Source organism: Esox lucius, chromosome 4 (assembly GCF_011004845.1).
Source record: "Esox lucius isolate fEsoLuc1 chromosome 4, fEsoLuc1.pri, whole genome shotgun sequence".
Taxonomy (NCBI): Eukaryota; Metazoa; Chordata; class Actinopteri; order Esociformes; family Esocidae; genus Esox; species Esox lucius.
This window is the reverse complement of record NC_047572.1, coordinates 362,465-381,407: the sequence shown is the minus strand read 5'-3', so window position 1 is coordinate 381,407 and position 18,943 is coordinate 362,465. Positions and strand designations below refer to the sequence as shown.

General features: G+C 40.9%; 1 protein-coding gene across 4 annotated transcripts in view; it reads right to left on the bottom strand.

The window, feature by feature from the left end:
* pcdh1b (protocadherin 1b) overlaps nucleotides 1–18,943 on the bottom strand; it is a 353,309-nt gene that overhangs the window by 30,670 nt on the left and 303,696 nt on the right. The gene's annotated exons all lie outside the window — the stretch shown is intronic.

Genomic DNA, 18,943 nt, shown 5'->3' with positions numbered 1-18,943 from the left:
CACACAGCCATTGAAGAGGAGTGGACCAACATTCCACAGGCCACAATCAACAACCTGATCAACTCTATGCGAAGGACATGTGTTGCACTGCGTGAGGCAAATGGTGGTCACACCAGATACTGACTGGTTTTCGGACCCCCCGGACCCCCCCAATACAGTGAAACTGCACATTTTAGTGTGGCCTTTTATTGTGGCCAGCCTAAGGCACATCTGTGCAATTATTATGTTGTCTAATCAGAATCTTGATGTGCCACACCTGTGAGGTGGATGGATTATCTCTGCAAAGGAGAAGTGCTCACTAACACAGATTTAGACAGATTTGTGAGCAATATTTGAGAGAAATAGGCCTTTTGTGTACATATAGAAAGTCTTAGATCTTTGAGTTCAGCTCATGATAAATGGGGGCAAAAACAAAAGTGTTGTGTTTATGATTTTGTTCAGTGTATGTAAGAACTATTTAGGGAAGAAACAGTCAGCTGGCTTTTGGTCTATAATGGAGTGGCCAGCAGTCAATGGATCTCAAAGCTATTGAGCTGTTGTGGGAGCATCTTGACCGTATGGTACATAAAAGGTGCCCATCAAGCCACATACACACAATAAGCATTGATAACATCTGAATTATAACTCATTGACACTGTGGCAAAATTAGAGGCTTACTCCTCATGTAATATTCAGAAATATTTAATACAGTGGATATAAAAAGTCTACACACACTGTTAAAATGACAGGTTTTTGTGATGTAAAAGAATGAGACAAAGATAAATCATGTCAGAACTTTTTTCACCTTTAATGTGATCTATAACGTGAACAATTCGATTGAAAACCAAACTGTAATCTTTGAGGGGGAAAAATATAAAATAAAAAACTCACAATAACCTGGTTGCATAAGTGTGCACACCCTTAAACTAATACTTTGTGGAAGCACCTTTTGATTTTGTTACAGCACTCAGCCTTTAGGGGTATGAGTCTATTAGCATGGCACATCTAGACGTGGCAATATTTGCCCACTCTTTGCAAAAGCACTCCAAATCTGTCAGATTGCGAAGACATCTACTGTGCACAGCCCTCTTTAGATCACCCCACAGATGTCTAAGTGTTCCAGCTGAAGAAAAACAGCCCCAAAGCATAATGCTGCCACCACCATGCTTCACTGTGGATATGGTGTTGTTTGGGTGATGTGCAGTGTTGTTTTTGCGCCAAACATACCTTTTGGAATTATGGCCAAAAAGTTCATCCTTGGATTCATCAGACCATAACACATTTTCCCACGTGCTTTTGGGAGACTTGATGTTTGTTTTTGCAAACTTCAGCTGGGCTTGGATGTTTTTCTTCCGTCTTGCCACCCTACCCCATAGCCCATTCATATGAAGAATACAGATTGTTGTCACGTGTAGCACACAGCCAGTACTTACCAGAAACTCCTGCAGTTCCTTTAATGTTGCTGTAGCCCTCTTGGAAGCCTCCCTGACCAGTTTTCTTCTCTACTTTTCATCAATTTTGGAGGGACGTCCAGTTCTTGGTAAAATATGTTGTGCCATATTTTCTCCACTTGATGATGACTGACTTCACTGTGTTCCATGGTATATCTAATGCTTTGGGAATTATTTTGTACCCTTCTCCTGACTGATGCTTTCAACAATGAGATCCCTCTGATGCTTTGGGAGCTCTCTGCAGACCATGGCTTTTGCTCTGAGATGCAACTAAGAAAATGTCAGGAAAATCCTACTAGAATAGCTGAACTTTATTTGTGATTAATCAGTCACTTTAAATGATGTCAGGTGTGTAATGACTTCTATTTAACATGAGTTTGAATGTGATTGGTTAATTCTGAACACAGCCACATCACCAGTTATAAGAGGGTGTGCACACTTATGCAACCATGTTATTGTAATTGTATTGTTTTTATTGTTGTTAGTCTTTCAATTGAATTGTTCACATTATAGGTCACATTAAAAGTGAAAAATGTTCTGACATGATTTATCTTTATCTCATTATTTTGCATCACAAAAACCTGGCATTTTCACAGGGGTGAGTAGACTTTTTATATCCACTGTACATTTCTGATAAGACAGCATTCAGGCTAATTCTATAATTTCAACATGTATATTTTCACTTATCAGGAGTACCCCTCCCAGAAGTAAATTATGCTGGAGAGATGAGAGTTACAGTGTCATATCTATTAGGTTGTTGAGTCTGACAGAGATCATGTGAATCTCATTTGTGCAACTTCTCTATACCACCACGTTGGTTTCCATACTAAAAATGTCAAAACCTTATGTAGGGCTAGTTGAATTAGAATGTTGACATTACATTTGTTTCACAAGGCAGGATGATTTTTGAGGAGGCAACAAATCATCTCAATCAAGCATTAGCCAACCCTTTTTTCCAACATTAAATTATAATTTCCATGGGAATTTGTCTGTTGAAATACAGAGAGGATAACAAGAGAAAAACTATCCCCCTGACATTAGATCCCTTTTAGGTTTTAAGATAGAAATCTCATAATTGCTAAATGAAGATAAAGGGAATATTCTGTTTTATGCTAATCCTGATGTTTATGGTGATGTTAATAACAGGTAGGTAGCGGTGACAACAATCTAATTGTATGCTGATTGACTTCTCCGACAACGAGTTATGATGGCCCTCATCATCACCGTCTTTTGTTTGTTTATGATTTCTCATGCTTTAACAAACTCTTCAAGTATCACCCGTTCGGTCGTTCAAACACAGATTGATGTGCTCCAGGCATCAACATTCATCTACACTTACTGATGACAAGCAATGCAATACTTGCTCTAAAAGCTTAGACCCACAAAAACAGAATTTAGTGACTCACAAAGCTTTATATTTCTTCTTAAATGTGTCTTTCTCAGCAAAGAAATTCCCTGTCTGGCTCAGCTGACTCTGATGTGCCTGATGGAGTTAGCAATGAAGTTGCAGAGAAGACGGTCACGTTGCCTTATGAGCCCCTGTATGTCCGGGCTCTAGTCCGTACAATTCTAGGTAGGCACACAAACTGACAGTGAAATTGTGGCTAAGTGATTGTGAGTATATGCATTTAGTATATACACCTTCCTGGCTTGCACCAGCGTAGCATTGACCTGTATCTGTCTGCCATAACCACAAACTTGCCCAGAGCTGTGGTGGTTAAAACACAGCATAGTTCACATGCAAGCTGTTTGCACAAGGTTAGAGATTCTAAGTTTCGGGTCAAAAGTCTGGAACATCCCTAGAGATACTAAGTGAACTGAAAAGAGCAATGTTCGTCATGTTAGGTTATGTGTGTTTGTGCGTGTCTGTCTGATTGTGTGCGTCTCTCTAGCTGTCATGGTTGTGGGCAATGGCTTGCAGTCCCCCTATGTAAACATATGGTCGCTCTTTAAACAAGATGTTTTCTGGCTCTGTGTTTTGCATGCTAAATTAGGGAGTGCACTATAGGTTACATACACATGGCAGGGGATACACATTTGCTAAACCCTATAAATACCTACATGCATACACACATGCATGTGTGCACATGCAATGTATGCACATTATACACCCATTCAAACTTTAGACTAGGACTAAGCAAATTCTGAAGTGGGCTGGCAATTACCTTTGTTCAGGACACAATGCATATCGATTTACTGTAATTAACCGTAATTCCCTGCAACGTGTATAAACTGCATCAAACCCGAGTATTAACCGCACCCATATATAAAACACATTTGCCTGGACAATTGACCTTCTACAAAACCCCTCCCCTAAATGACAATGTTATGTAATGCTGGCATTATAGTTATTTGTGCTAACATAACTATTAATATGGCTTACTTGTTACTACTACGTTAGCTAAATAGCTAGCTACCTCTAATATTAGCTTATTACGTCACTCGTAGGGTTAACTTTAACAGGTGACTTTCTGCTTTCAGCTGATGTTGACTGATAAAAGAGTTCAATCATAGCCATATAAACAGAAATAACCCGGCAGTGCAAGAGCATGACTGGTTCACAAGGCTGTGCTTGTTGCATTTGAGTTCTTGGGGTTTCTCATTTTTGACTGAGATCTGTATGATCTGTAATATATCCTTCCCCTGCATTTCTCAATCCCTCGATTACATATCGCAATGCCTCAATCTGGAAGATAAGGTGAAGGTATTACTCCAAAAATATTTACTTACACTGACCGGTAATATGATACTTTTCCTCTCTGTTCTATGCTGTTTATAGTAGTTGCCGCTTACAAGGAAGCACAGCTTGACGGGTGTAGTAACAGTAACTATGATAGGTGGGGCTTTTGCAATAAGTCAATTATGACCAAAATTTATTTGTTGAAGAATAAAATACGTTGTTGAAAACCCTGTAATGCCAATTGTATCATATTTGTTACATGAGTTTCTGAGGAACTCAGTGAAAAAGTTTGCCAAAAGAAATGGTTTCAAAAATGTAAACTTGTGTATTAACCGCTGTGGTAAATTTTTTTTTTACAAAATCTGTGTATAAGCCGCAGTTTATAAACAGGAAATGATGGTAACTGTCCAATTACAAAATCAGTATTTTCACTTAATTTTCGTTTACTATAGACACCTAGCACCTTTATTTTAGTTCATCCAGAGGAGGAAAAATTGTCAACTGGATAGATTATTTCATAGAAAACCTTATTCTATACATTTTGTAAAGTAGCTATCTAATATCAGCTGATAAGTTAAGCCATTGCTATGGTTACTCACACCATCAAGCAGTGGCCAGTGTGTTTGTTAACCCTGGGCTCGAATACAAGTTTGATTCCTTAGCCAAGGGCTAATATTTAGAATGGGGTAAAAAAAAATGCTTGTGTGAACACAGGCTAAGCTAGCCCAGTTAAATTGGGGCTATGATAGCCCAGTGCTAAGAACAATGCAGAGTGAAAAGGCTATAAGGATTGTTGTAACGTTTAGCTTTATATTTACCCTAAGACCCCCCGTAGTGTACTAGAATAACAAATAGAATGTCATATATAGAAAAGTAGAACAGGAAGAGTCCTGACTGAGAGACTGGATCGAAGATCCTGCCGTTATCAGCCGGAGACAGGAGCTCTGTGGCCGTGATCTATCCCAACAGTCACCAGGTTTCAGGAAACTATTGATTTGGCAACCCTGACTCCCCTTCCCTGTCACCCTCCCACCCTGCTCTCAGCTCCTGCCAACTCACTCACGAAACAGCGTCAATACAGATGGTCTTCGCTGATGAAGAGTGAATGTGTTTGTGTGTGTGTGTGTGTGTGTGTGTGTATATGTGTCTTTGTTAGAGTGAGATGGTGAGATACGGCAGACAGACGAGAAATGGATGCAAAGAGACAATTTGATACAAAAAATGACAGGGACAAATACTCTCTCTTGCCTCCATCTCTCACTTTCCATGCACCTCACTCTCAAACCCTCTACATATCACAGTCTTTGCTACAACCTAACTATTTTCCTTAATTTGAGGAAAAACAAATTAAGGAAAATAGTTAGGTTGTAGCAAAGACTGTGATATGTAGAGGGTTTGAGAGTGAGGTGCATGGAAAGTGAGAGATGGAGGCAAGAGAGAGTGAGGGAAGGAAGGTGGGCGAGAGACAGAAACATATCTCTTTGCCCTGTCATTATCATTCCTCACAGATGACAGGTGCTTTGCGGCTCAACGTGTCGCTCCGCCCCTCTTAACACCTCGTCGCTGTCCCTATGTCATTTTTCTCAATAGGAGCCCAGGCCGGTGAGTGGCACTCGCCTTCTAGCCCCAGCATGAAGGAGCTCACCAGAGGAAACCTGCAGCTTTGTCCTTTCAATGAGAGAATCCATCACAGTAGCGACTGATCATGCTAGTAAGCGCTAACTCAAAACTACTGAGTGGTTTCCTATGCTTTGCTCCAGTGCACAAGTTGCAAGTTCCTAATTAGTTGGGATTTATTTACCTGATTTACTCTACGTTACAACACAGTGCCCTCCAAAATACACTCACCTAAAGGATTATTAGGAACACCACACTAATACTGTGTTTGACCCCCTTTTGCCTTCAGAACTGCTTTAAATCTACATGGCATTGAATCAACAAGGGGCTGAAGCATTCTTTAGAAATGTTGGCCCATATTGATAGGATAGCATCTTGCAGTTGATGGAGATTTGTGGGATGCACATCCAGGGCACGAAGCTCCCGTTCCACCACATCCCAAAGATGCTCTATTGGGTTGAGATCTCGTGACTGTGGGGGCAATTTCAGTACATTGAACTCATTGTCATGTTCAAGAAACCAATTTGAAATGATTCAAGCTTTGTGACATGATGCATTATCCTGCTGGAAGTAGCCATCAGAGGATGGGTACATGGTGGTCATAAAGGGATGGACATGGTCAGAAACAATGCTCAGGTAGGCCGTGGCATTTAAACGATGCCCAATTGGCACTAAGGGGCCTAAAGTGTGCCAAGAAAACATCCCCCACACCATTACACCACCACCACCAGCCTGCACAGTGGTAACAAGGCATGATGGATCCATGTTCTCATTCTGTTTATGCCAAATTCTGACTCTACCATCTGAATGTCTCAACAGAAATCGAGACTCATCAGACCAGGCAACATTCTTCCAATCTTCAACTGTCCAATTTTGGTGAGCTCATGCAAATTGTAGCCTCTTTTGCCTATTTGTAGTGGAGATGAGTGGTACCCGGTGGGGTCTTCTGCTGTTGTAGCCCATCCGCCTCAAGGTTGTGCGTGTTGTGGCTTCACAAATGCTTTGCTGCATTCCTCAGTTGTAACGAGATTGAGCAAATTGAGTTGATTGGGGAATCTCTGATATCCCCCGTACATGTGACCATGAGAGCAGATTCATATAATGAACACACATTTGGTAATTTACTTGAAAGTGTTATGCTGAGTAATGCTGAGAATGATTGATGAATCACTAGAGCTGGTGGTACAAATTGTCAAAAACTGTGAGGGTGGTGCCACGTGACGTAAAGCACAAACACTGTTGATAGAGCAGATTATCAATAAAAAAATGTATGCATATGTTGCTGTGAATAATGATTCTACATGTTTTTCTGTTTGTTTGATGGGTATATTGAACCCGCAGTACACATATCCTGAGGCCCTGGTTAGTGGTCGTGAGCTACATAAGGGGGCTGGTTTAGCGTTAGATTGTGTGGATTTACAGATATGGTTCGGTTTGAAGAAATGACAGGGTGTAAAATTGTTGTCTTTCATCGAACACAGGATGGTCACTTTAAGTTTCAAAGCAGTGAGGACACACCCTAGAACCGTCTATATTTACTTACAGGATAACCATTTCTATGGCATCATGAATCTGAAGGGTTTTCTGGGTGTGTCATATGATTGTGATTTGTGTTATGCAGGTTTTAACACCCATGGGGATCATGGCTGTAAACACAGCTGTAGTGTCTATCTTCATGAAGATTGTCACACAACTCTAAAGGTTTCGATGGTTATATCTTGATGCAGTACCATGCTAACAATGGTATTGGCACAACACTTATTGCTAATGGTAGCAAGCTCATGATTTTTACAGACAGCACAATCAATCAGAGATACATTGATAGTAATTTTTTTATCATTTGTGATTCATTGTGAAAGTGTATGTTTTACCTGGAATAATTGTTGTATGAAAAATACTATGTAAATATGTGTTTTTACATATGGTTTTATTTTTTTAGAATAAAGTTGACATACACATGATTTACTTTTCTATTTGTTCAACAACCATTACACAAATTAAACGATTCACAAGATTGAGCATGTTGTATGCAATTAAAAATTTGCTTATCACACTTACTCTGGTACATCTTAGCTACAAACTTTGAGACTAGCGCATCATTTTCTCGTAAATCATCAAGATAAAAAAGACATAGCATCTTTACAACTCAGACCTCTTGTCATTAAATAGTGAAAGAACACACAATCTTGTCCACACGTGGTTGAAACCATGTCCTGTACTTGTTTTGAACTGTATTCCAGATTCTCACAGGTATGCAGAGAGGCACTAATTGAGTTGGGAAAATATGTTAAATCTGTGGGGTTTCCAAAACTGTCATAAAACCTTCCATTGCCATTGTCTGTTATGTAAATAGCCAGCCAGTGCTTCCCTGGGTGATTGCTCAGGTGTGTATTAACAATCATCATTGATGCAACATCTCGGACTGTTCCACTAGGTAGTTGGTCGCATGCCAGCACACCATAGAAATGAGTCCTAGATTAAAATTGGTTCACCACAACGGTCAACTCTGCAGTATTCATTTCCACACCGTTTTCCTTATAGTAGTCAACCATGACTTGTCACCGGTTTGACATTTCGATAATGGAGTCAAAGATTGAATAAACTTTTTATTCAAACAAAATTAATTGTGAGGGGTAGTGGTTGTGTTGTGGTTGATGTATACTTGGTCCTATACGAATACTTGGTTCTCCTGTATACTTGGTCCTCCTCAAGAGTTGAGAAGGTTACCCATGTGTGGGAGGACAGCCTGTCCCTTTGTTTGAAGCCCAGGATATGTGATGGAACAAGGGGAATATGTTTTATTGACATAAGACAGATGGGCAGCATCTTACCACACCCCTTTTTCCACTATAAGTGCTGATGACTGTTCATGTATTAAGTTAGAGACTCCTCGGATGATTATGTTTGTAAACGTTTGACGCGTCACTCTATTTGCAAATAAACCTGATTATGCCAAGATAATTTTGTCTCAGTTCTTCCTCCTTTAAAAGTTCTGATCGATGAAATTGCCATCACACTTTGGGAGCTCGTCCTTGGTTACTTAACCTTGTGTCTCAAAATCATTTCCTAGCGGGTTAACCGTGCACAACCGGGGACTGGGTCCCGGTGCCCAAATCGTCCCCCGCTCGTGGACTGGCTGCGAAAAGGGTGAGAGTCAGGGCGCCCTGCTTAAATGATTTTTGGGATTCATCAGTACAGGTACCCGGGCTTGAATTTCGAACTCAGGAGGATAGAGCACAATGCGCTTAAAAATCTGCAGTATAAGGTTAGACCTTATAAAAAACTGTTAACAGTATGGTGGTTGGACCACTGTATAAAACACTGTTGTAAGGTATATCTCGCGAAAGGTTTTGTTCTATTAAATCTCTCAACAATACTCGCTTTGATATCATTTCCTGTAGCAAAATGTTTTATGTTGTACTTCTTCATTAATATTTCAAAATGCGAATTAAAAAACTCCTTCCCCTTGTCCGTTTGGACTTTTTGTGGTGTTCTTCCTTCTTTTAATATTTCTTCAAATGCTCGCTTTACCTCAATAGCGCTTTTATTTCTCAGCACACAAAGCCATGCGTATTTGCTTAATAAATATATGCATGTCAACATAAATCTCATGTTATCGTTTTCCACACTGTAAGCACTCATGTCAACCAAATCCAGCTGAAATTGTGAATTTACATCATGAACAATAACTCTATTTCTTTGAATATGTATACCTACAGGCCTGTGTGTGTGTATCAAGCAGCCAGTCATCGGCCTCGCCATTTTTGAGGATCTCCCCGGTTTTCTCCAAGTACGCTCTTTTCAAACCCTCTCTACCCACATAAGCACCAGGGTTTGCAGTCGCAGTCACAATCTAACCCGCTGACATTTTCTGAAAATAGTTCCAATCTAACAGAATCATACTTTTTCATCCATTCTACAACTTTAAACAGTACTTCTACCGTATTATGGGTGCCCTGTTTTGAAAGGTGTTCCATAAACTGGGATTAAAAACCGCTTGATCAGTCTTAAACTCTTGGCCTTCGGGTAATTCATAAAATGCAACCTCTTGGTATCTCTGGGTTGAAAATGTATCCACCAATCCGACTGTTGTCCAACTTCTAATCCCGTGCCAACATATCCTGGTGCAGATGATGGATTCATGTTAAACTCTGCATAGGTATCTTTGGTGCTGCCATGTTTATTGCATCTCCGCTGTCCATTTGTAATTTCTTACCAAATCGCTGAGCTGCGGTTAAGTTGTTAGCTTTCAACAGTGTTTCATCCAAAACCTTGATCGCAGCACAATCCGCCATGTTTTGTATTGTGTAAGCAAGTTTACTCTGGCAATAAAGAATGACCATCACCGGTGTCTGTGTGGTTTAAATACATAGACCACGCCAATAATCCCATAAAACATGAAAGGACATCTGTTGTACCGCTTGTCAGAAGATAAAATCCCGGGGGGGTTTATAGAATTGCTGGACCCTGGCACCTTTTCGTTGAACACCAAACATCTTGCTGCTGACACAACACTTATTTATTGCCTGGGAATTTTACATTCCAGAACCCTAAGAACCATTTGTTAATCATCAAACATAACCCACCTGTTATAACACTAGTCTGGGTTGCTCATCAGTCGTTGTAAAACATCAAACACGGACATATCAATGTAATCATAAATTACAAAGACACCGGACATGCATATGTCATTCCAGAAGTCCCGCCCTAACACACATCATACAGGAAGTCCATATGTCACACCGGAAGTCCCACACTACAAACCGGATGTCCCGCCCACCTGTCAAATCAATCTGGAAGCCCCGCCCTCCAGGGTCCTAAATCACCATTCTGACACAATATACCCTACATTTACTACTCGCAACAGCTGATTGAGTAGTAGTCATGATATTCATCTACAATCCCCTCATCTACAGGTAAGACCTTTAGGGGCACAGGCCATTATTTTCCTATCTTTAGGTTATGAAATTCATCCAAACGCTTAGATACCAACTATTGCCTGGGATTGATGACAGACCTCCTATTACTGAGCACCTTGGAGGTGCCACCGTAAGCATTTGAGAGTTGGAGCTTTGAGGTGGCGGAAATATGTCACAGTGATAACACACTACGCGCATAAGTTATGGCTAATAGCCAAAATTGCATTCTAACATGGTTGATCAATAATGCATGAACCATTTTCCTCAGTGTGAAGAGCAAAGGATCAGGAATGAGAAGCAGTTCTGGCTGGTATTTATTGTAAGGTGAGCCTTCCAGGCGCCCAAGGATTCTCTTGGCCTTTTCCAGGCAGGATTGTATTCAGTGGTCAGTGGATGCACCAAATCAGACCCAAAACCATATGGCATTTTAGCAAGTGACCAAGCAAATGGATCTGAATTTACCAACACAAACAAGTCCATCAGCTGTATAAAGTCAACTAAACCATGAGGCGAAAGTGGTGCTTGGCGGGTGGGACTGGGGTTTACATTTCAGAACCATATTGTTAAGAATGGAGTAGGACTGATTTATTTGCCAACCATCAATATTCCCACATCTAATAAACAAACCCTCAGATCGATTCATCAAAGCATAAAAAAGCAAAAAAAAAAAAAACATTATTCAGAGAAAGAAAAGGAAGGAAAATACATAGAAAAAAAGAAGAGAAAAAAGAAAAGCATATTACTGCAATCTGTTTAGTGTCAGTCATAAATCTCTTTCCATTAAGACATAACACCAGGCAGGATTGATTCTGCTGACAGCCACAGAAAATGGGAGAGTGGGAGAACGCCGACTAATCACGTCAAAAAGCGACACCAAAATGGCTGGCTAGAAGTTGGGCTCTCCATAGCAGTACTCACAATATCTGACTAACAATCAATCACAAAACACGTAGAGGTAACTGTTAATCAAGTGGCTTAACTCCCTTCAGTCTCACACTGTACTAGAATGAGTTTGAAACTTTCTGAGGTCAGTGCCATGGATGTGTACACAAGGTAGACAGTTGTGACTGTATGATCACAGATCTGGGGTACATTTCACCTTGAATGTCAGCCTTGATCTTATTCTAAGATTTGGCTCAGTTAGTTGTCACAGTGTTTCCCTCTGTCTTGTAGCCATGCACAAAAAAATTATTCAGTTTTGTCCTTTCACAACCTTTCTTTTCCTCATTAAGTTACATTAGCTATTTGGACAGAATGTAATTGTGCAGAAGACAGTATGCATGTCAATGCACATGCACGCACACACAATTTGTTGTCTTGAGTTTGAATGCATCTCCTCCTGTGTTCCAAGCATCTCATGCTCCACATCCATTATTATTATCAGAGATTAAATACACCTCCTATTTTCATATGTCTACTGTGTTTAATATAGACTAAGTTATGTATTTTTATCCTCTACTAGATGGGGGAGATAAATACATCATTAACAACATACTATGTGGATCATACACATGTACTGTTCATGTACAAAAGTCTCTAAGTGAACAAAATAAGGCTGACACCAGCTAAACCTAATACTGCCTCAAGCATATTACTCAGAGAATAGATTGTGGCAGACATTTTCTTCCTGAGCAACAACAATAGAATAAGATAATACACTTAAGGCTCAAACGAAGCGGCAAATGCATTTACATTTGGGAGTATGTGTGAGAGTGTATTTGTGCAGATGAGGTTGAGGCCTTGATCTTTATTGCAGTCTTTTTTTCTGTATGGCAACTCTGCTCTGCACTCTCATCTGACCCATCTCTATTTAACCTAGATGTCCTCGAATGCCCCTCTAACCTCTCTACTTTTTTAAACAGATGCCGACTCCTCTGTTTACATTGTCATTTATTCACTCACTTAATCTCTTCCATTTCTCCTCCCTTGTTCTCTGTCCATCCATTCCCATTCTCATTATCTGCGTCTTTCCTTCTACACTGACTCTGTTTCTGTCCTGTTATTCATTTGTTCATGTTGCAGTCTCCTTTACATTCTTTTCCCTCTTTCTAAACCCTGCCCACCCTTTCTTCATTAGTTTCCTTAGCCTCCACTAAATGCCCAGGGGAGTGTAGGTAACAGATTAACCCACTCTATTAGCTTTCTGTGGAATAGAACAAACAGCCGGCCAATTGCAGTGCTATTAGTCTGGGTCAATGCCTCCCTCATCAGGGCTAATGCTAAGACAACATCCAGGATTATAGTATAATTAGGACAGGCTTTATCCTCCATGCTTTTTATTACTTCTTTGACCAACCACCCGCCACCCAATTTCTTCAATACAGAGGAAAAAGGACGTAATGCCAGGCTACAAAGTCCTTTTTTGTTATTTTGTAAAGACAGAGATTGGAATTGTCTCTCTCGCAAAGAGTAATGGCATTAGATTTAAGTCACCCCCACCCATGCAGATTTGGCTACGAGCAAAGTCATTTAAATAATAGAATCAGCGTGAAATCCTTCTTTGTTTTGCCCTATTGACGTGCAGTGGGACAATATACACCGATCAGCCATAACTTTATGACTGATGACAGGTGAAGTGAATAACACTGATAATCTTATTATTATGGCACCTGTCAGTGGATGGGATATATTAGGCAGCAAGTGAACATTCTTTCCTCAAAGTTGATGTTTTAGAAGCAGGAATAACATGCAAGCTTTGCAATCTGAGCGATGTTGACAAGGGTCAAATTGTGATGGCTAGACAACTGGGTCAAATTGTGATGGCTTGACAACTGGGTCAGAGCATCTCCAAAACTGCAGCCCTTGTGGGGTCTTCCCGGTCAGTACATATCAAAAGTGGTCCAAGGAAGGAAAAGCAGTGAACCGGCGACAGGATCATGGGTGCCCAAGGCTCACCGATGCACGTAGGGAGTGAAGCCTGTGTGGTCCGATCCAACAGACGAGCTACTGTAGCTCAAATAGTTGAAAACGTTATGCTGGTACCAACAGAAAGATGTGAGAACACAGTGCATCGCAGTTTGTTGTGAATGGGGCTGCGTAGCCGCAGACCAGTCAGGGTGCCCACAGGCACGGGAGCATCAGAACTGGACCACGGAGCAATGGAAGAAGGTGGCCTGGTCTGTTGAATCACGTTTCCTTTTACATTACGTGGACGGCCGGATGCGTGTGCAATGCTTACCTGGAGAACACATGGCACCAGTATGCACTATGGGAAGGAGGCAAGCCAGCGAGGCAGTGTGATGCTTTGGGCAATGTTCTGCTGGGAAACCTTGGGTTCTGCCATTCATGTGGATGATAATATGACATGTACCACATACCTAAGCATTGTTGCAGACCATGTGCATCCTTTATTGGAAATGGTATTGCCTGATGGCATTTGCCTTTATCAGCAGAATAATGCGCCCAGCGATAAAGCAAAAATGGTTCAGGAATGGTTTGAGGAATAGAACAACGAGTTCAAGGTGTTGCCTCCAAATTCCCCAGATCTCAATACAATCGAGCATCTGTGGGATGTGCTAGACAAACAATTTGAACCATGGTGGCCCCACCTTGCAACTTACAGTACTTGATGGATCTGCTGCTAATGTCTTCGCGCCAGATACCACAGCACATCTTCAGCGGTCTAATAAAGTCCATGCCTGGACGGGTCAGTGCTGTGTTGGCGGCAAAAGGGGGACCTACACAATATTAGGCAGGTGGTCATATTGTTACGGCAGATCAGTGTATATAGGATGCTATTGAATGGGGTAGTTTTGCAGGGTGGCACGCACAGTGCATGATGTCTTGTTGTCAGCATGTCATTCCACAGCATACAGAAGGTGTTGATAGGACACACACATGCAGAAATAGTGCTAGGAATAAATGAAACTTTCACTTTTACAATAGAATTATTACAGATTTTTTACCCTCCTGTGTCACCCAACTGTACGGAAGCCCTGAAGCCCAAGTAGTAAGTATCTCGTTTGAACAACTTAGCCAAAAAAATTAAGTAGTAAAAAATATATATATAATGGCACACTTGATGCGTCCTCACCTTGCCAACGTGCGACTATTCAGCCTAATAGTTTTTTTGCTAAGTCATTCAAAAGACTTAGTATCTTGTTTGAACAACTTAGTATCTAGTTTGAACGACTTAGCAAAACAAATCAAATAGTAAAAAATAAAAGTTACCTAGGGGTACATTTGGCATTAATAGTAACTCTGGGTGAAATGTACCCCTTTCCGGTGCTTCTAGTGTTCAGTAAATAAACTGAGGGTTATTCCTCATCCACAAACACCTTGTAAATGTGTGTGAAAAGAAAGGAAACACAGAAGTCAGATTCTCAGGCCTATCTGTGTTGTTGTTAAGAATGTGAGGTGGTGTTTCCCTTTGCCTTAGTCTAACATCATTTTGTCTTACTTTTCCCAGAGATAACAGGATAAGCACAAGGCTCTATGTTTATGGGGAAATAAAATAAATGAGGACAATGTGGTTTGATTCATATTTAATGCATGGCTATTCTTTCTCTCCCTGTCTCTCTCGCCCACACTTTAATTTTCTCGCGTTAGAAATTGGAAAGTAAAAAACAACCCAAAAAATTTGCCTTCATATCACATTAATTTCAGTTCCCCCACCCTCGTCCCTCATGTTCAAAATGGCTTTCAGCTTCTCTAAAGGGTCTTGCATGTGTTGACTTTATGTGCAGTAATCTATTTCTCTCAGCTCTGTGAAGCAGGAGGCGTTATTTGAGCAAGTTTCCTGACTCTCCACTATGTGAAGATGGGTAGTTAGTCGGTTGGATTTCTTTGGATATGCCTTGAGTTGTGGATGAAAAAGATTTATAATGAAAAACATCAGAAGAAATGATGGAGGGGTTGTTTTTTCCAGCAGAAGAGAGAGTGAGAAAGAACAATGACAAAGATGGAATGTCTGGAGCTACTTCATTTACCGTGCAACAGACAGGATATTGAAACATGCCTACATTCAAACTGAGACTTGCCTTTCTGGACCTATTTCAATGCTGAGGATAATCAATGGTAAACCATAAATAAATAAATACATTTTTACGTGTATTTTTCCTCTCTTCTCTCCCTTTGTATTGTATGGAAATAACATTTTCCTCTCCTCTTACACAATCCACCAAGCACAATGCCTTAGTTCCTACTCATGTAAATGTATGTCAGGGCAGGGATGCATTCACAAAGGCTATACTATAAGAGAAGCGTTAAGGAACATATCTAAAGTGCGTGTGTGTGTGTGTGTGTGCGTGTGTGTGTATGTATATATATATATATATATATATATATATATATATATATATATATACGCACACACCAATCAGCCATAACATTATGACCACCTGCTAATAGTGTGTAGGTCCCACTTTTGGTAAGTGGGACGAGCTACTATAGCTCCAAATGCTGAAAAAATGAATGCCAGTACTGAAAGAAAGGTTTGAGGAACAAAACAATAAGTTTAAGGTGTTGACTTGGCCTCCAAATTCCCTAGATCTCAATCCAATCGAGCATCTGTGGGATGTGCTGAACAAACAAGTCTGATCCATGGAGGCCCCACCTCGCAACTTACAGGATTTAAACCCTTAAAGGATCTGCTGCTAACGTCTTAGTTCCAGCTACCACAGCACACCATCAGAGGTCTAGAGGAGTCCCTGCCTGGATGTATCAGGGCTGTTTTGGCGGTAAGTGTCACTCACGGGCATCCGTGACACTCATGGGCATCCCTAAATTAGCAGGTTCAGGCAAGGGCAGAGCAACGATTAATAGTACACTCTCCCAAGATCTGTCTGTTTGATCACCTTTGGATGTCATAAGATAAAATGATGGGGTCTGTGGTATGTTTAGAAAAATGTTGTCATCCTTTCTCACTCTCGCCTCAAAGTTTCATTTCAGCTTTCTTAGCTATTTTTATATATACAAATCTAATGGGAATGGCAGACCGGCAACATCTGACCAGTAACCTAAAGGTTGCTATATTGGATCCTAAAATCAGCAGGGTGAAAAATCAGTATTTCTGTGCTCCCGGTAGCCCAATTTGGCAGGCCCCTACACCTATCCAGTTTGGTGTTGTTAGGTAAAAAGCAGATGTAACATTTTGGTGAAACCTGGTTTGCAACTAAAATATGTTAATCCCTTAATTAAATTGGTCTTTGTGGAAGTATGTCACTCTCTCATCTATAAGGATATTAGCCTTATGGACTAAAAGAGAGGCCACTCCCAATCATTTTGTAGTTCTGCAAGCGTTTACAGTTAGGTAGTCAGATTAGACTACAACTCATTCCGAGGGTCAAATGTCACTCGAGGAGGGCTGGGATGTGATGTGTGGTGAGTGGGCTGAGTTAGAAGACAGTGGCGGGACTGGAGACTCTGGGTCCATTGACAGCCAAGGGGCGTGACTGTCGCATCAGGGCAAGCGGCCTAATTGGGGCAGAAAGAGATCCACCCACTGGCTTATGAGTTCCTCCTCTGAAAATAAAAACTTAAAAGGGGGGGTTCACACACCAACTAACACATACACATACAATAACACTGTACATATACGCTGACATGCATACACTCATATTGTTGTTAACCCAAACCTATACTCAACCACACACAGTACATAGCCCTGTGGACCCATGGCTAACACACAGACATTCACAGGCAAGCTATGCAACATAATGCCTGTAATGCGAGTTACTGGGGTGGATAAACTAACCACTCCCACAATGTTGGAGAGCTGAGTCCAAAGTCAGTTTCCAAATAGGACTGCAACACTGATCGCCGACATAATAGGTATCCTGCTGTGATGTGATAGACAGAATAACGTCCCTGTGTCTGATCCCGCCTAAATCTGGATAATAATCCACCACCCGGATTTTTCCCTCTCCCACATCGCTTTACACCCCTCTAAGAACTTAATACACTCAGCCCAGCTTTACATTTTTCTCAACTAACCAAAGCCACCATCCATGCCCCACTGCGCTCAACACATACAAGGAAGGATTGATGGTGTCAACCTGCATATGCTAGTGGTGTACAAATGTCTTTATCAAATGCATCCATTATGTTTATGATTTTACATATGCCCAGTATATTGGCTTTTTGCCAGAAGAACGAATATCTGTAAATATCTCTTACTGAGTGAGTGACTGACTATCCCTTGTTAAATAGTGTATTGGTTAGAGACGTGTTCTCTCACGCAGGGGACCAGTGTTTGAACCTCACTGCAGTCAAAGCAAATTATGGATTAGGATTTGTTCAGGATAGACAAAAACATCACTGGCCACAACATTAAGAAGCTATGTTATAGTAAGGCTAAAATAAAATTGTTTACAGTTATATTCCGACTATTTCTGGTGGATTTTGGAAGTGCGCATCCATGCATGCTTTTCGGGGAAATATACAGTAGATCACAACCCCTTGGGCAGTAAAAGAGAAGGGGTTTCAATTGACGAAAAAGTCTGTTATCATCACCTATATTGCTAACTATTGTATCAATGTCATTCACAAATGAAAGAAAAATTTGCATTGTTATGGCATGAAATGTAATAGCTTCGGCAGCATAAAGTTCATCTTCAGTCTTGCTAGCAATTGCTTAATTCTTATGACTACGCCAAGTAGTAAGTTAATAAATACTAGTAAGCCTATTACTGGCTAATACGCTGTTAAAACGGCCAGTGGCAAAAGCCATACAGTTCATAGATGCTAATTGTGGTGGAAGTAAACTTAATAAGCAACGTTAGTAAGTTTAACAATGCTTAATGGTGTCTAGAGAAATATGCTAACTTGGCGTGATGTTAATGCGTGACCAAATGATCAAATATTGAGACGCTATACCGACACTCGGCATACATATAGCCTCTCACATGGGACACCCAGGATCGAATCCAGTGAGGGCAACATCATCCATCCCTTCTAACTGCAGGCCGGCCAACTAGGCTTGCCTGGTTTTAATGTTATTTGTGCGGGTGTGTGGGTGTGTGAGAGTATGTACAGGTTGCCTGATAAGCACTCGGATCACTGCCGTGCAAATGTGCCTCTTGTGAGTACAGTACTTCTCAAGCATCATGTCCAATGCTTGTCTGTGCCCTGTGTTCTCAATCCAAGCATCTCCACCCCAGCTGAGTGTGTCTTCATCTGTGTGCTCAGCATGTTAAAAAGTGCTTCTATCGTGGATCCGTGTACAGGATGTTTGTGAATAAGGGTCTGACTGGAATTGTAAGCATGATGTCCACTGTGGGGCCAGTTTATATGTTTACGTTTATGTGCAGTATGTTAGGCACACTGACTGTGTTTTTGTGAGTGTAGTACGTTAGGCC